Raw genomic sequence first — 2,500 nt, forward strand, 5'->3', positions numbered from 1 at the left:
TATTGCATCATATATATATATATATATATATATGTGTGTGTGTGTGTGTGTGTATATGTGTGTGTATAAATATGGATATCGGAAATAATTATGTCTTTGTACATAGGCATACAGCACTGTAACAGAATATGACTTCCTAGGATTTAACAAAACTATTACTATTTGGCATGATCCTCTCAGGAAGAAAATGGAGGGTAAAAAAAATGTCGGAAAAGTCTTAATAACAGTAGAAAGACCCAAACCCTCCGTAGATTCCGAAAAAAAAAACAGCTATGACAATACAAACTTTTTTCAGAGAAACTTTACTAATAAATGGAGAGATTTTTGCTCTCTCTCTCTCTCAATCTCTCTCTCTCTCTCTCTCTCTCTCTCTCTCTCTCTCTCTCTCTCTCTTACAACACAGACATTATTTGAATCACTTATTCCATAGCACTGCCAATAATGTGATAAAAAGATTAGATTTTTTATCGAAATTTTTGTTTTTATCCAGAAGAATATTTTAGCTGTATACCGTGACATTTTTTTTTATTGACAGTGTTACTTAGACATAAAACTGAGATCTGAAAATACTTCGAAATCCAATTCGAGTTCAAGAAAGTCCTGTTTTCTGCTCCGTTGTTTATTGGAAAGATCACTCGAACATTATAGGTGGGATGATCACATTTTTCCAGTGATTGTTTTTTACCCTTCAAGTTGCTTTTGTCTGACTATTTGCTGATCTCAAGCATGATTACGAAATCATTTAAATGACTGCTTTAGTAATATTAGCTTTCAGCTCTGTATCTATTCTCAGTGAAATTGTTTATTGAAAAACAAATATAACTTATTTATTCCTTGAACATTATGGTGTTTAAGTTATACAGTATATGTTACCTTATTTATTCAATAGATAATTCCTAATATTTTTTCCACTCATTTATATCTAAAAAAAAACCTATTTAATTATGTGAATATTGCTTCCATAAATATTACCTCATGTTTATTTTATAAATAGAAATCCATCTCTATTTTATCAATAATAATATGTGTCTGCCATTATATCCACGTCACGATCAATCCACCATTTTCATCACTTCCTGACTAGAATTCTCTGTATGTCTGTATTACCATGAACATCCAACCTTTCCCATTCATATATATAGTGTTGTGGGTGCATGTATACATACACACACAATATATATATATATATATATATATATATATATATATATATATATATATATATATATATAAATATTTCTTTTTCTTACATGTTGTTGAAATGTGAAAAGAAAGGAAATTGACATGGGCAAGGACATATAATGAACATGACAGATAATAGTAATAGTTCAAACTTGCAGCAAATTGTTTTATCTTAAACAGGCTGACATTAGTCTTTTTATAGTTATATATGAAATATCTGTTTAGATGTTGCTACTATTTTTGAATATTTTATTAACTGGTAATTATTTCTCATATCGTTTATTCATTACCTTATTTCCTTTCCTTACTGGGCTATTTTTTCTCTGTTGGACCCCTTGGGCTTTTAGCATCTTGCTTTTCCAGCTAGGGTTGTAGCTTAGCTAATAATAATAATAATAATAATAATAATAATAATAGTGAAGAATAACGGAATGGCTCCCTAGAAATTGCTCCTGGATTGACGCTAAAATTTGCATTGCAGTTACATTTAAGTCAAGGGGAACTGACAAGTGGGGGAAATGTTGTCCCAACAAATACAGTATTTGTTCATGTTGCTATTATACCAGCGGAAACTCTACAAAACACTAGCTGTCATTTATTGTTGGACACAGCTTATGTGGATTCACTTCAGAGTAAATATTATTTACATCAACGAATCAACAACTACTAGAATTATGCGGCAAGTCTTGCTGTTTATTTTATTGTTCTTGTGTTTAATAATTTTATGGAATAGTAATTTGCAATATCTAACTGTACCGCCATTCCTCAACTTCCAACCCTTCACTTACGCTATGTCACTTTCAGACTGCTCCCTCCCCCCTATTTTACGCACTACTTCCCCCATTCCCACACCCCCCTTCTCCACTCCCCCCATAAACATCCTTTCCAAATATACTCGGCATTTAAACCCAACTCAACATGGAACCAAAATGGGAAGAACGTTTTTCCGGTAGGGGATTATTGATATGCTAATATATTCCGGTGAGCCGAATTGCCGATCAAAATAGACCATAATGGAACAGGGAAATAATAGGAATGGTGCCATTATGAAGGGTTGTAGGGGGGGGGGGGGATGGAACGTGGGTGCGAGTTCGAGATAGTTTTTTTTTCGCTAAAGGACTGGAAAATGTATTGTGTGCCATTTTATTAGAGAGAAAGCAACGGCTCAACCTCTAGGTGGCACTCCGTGTCGTAAAAGTTTTCTTTTTCCTGTTCTCTCCGTTGATACTATCGTTTTTAACGGTGTATAAAAATGGGGTTTACAAAATCTTCCTCCTTTTTTACTTGTTTGCTGTTTATTTATCATTATATGATATGA

The sequence above is a fragment of the Palaemon carinicauda genome, chromosome 15, assembly GCF_036898095.1.
Source record: "Palaemon carinicauda isolate YSFRI2023 chromosome 15, ASM3689809v2, whole genome shotgun sequence".
Lineage (NCBI taxonomy): Eukaryota > Metazoa > Arthropoda > Malacostraca > Decapoda > Palaemonidae > Palaemon > Palaemon carinicauda.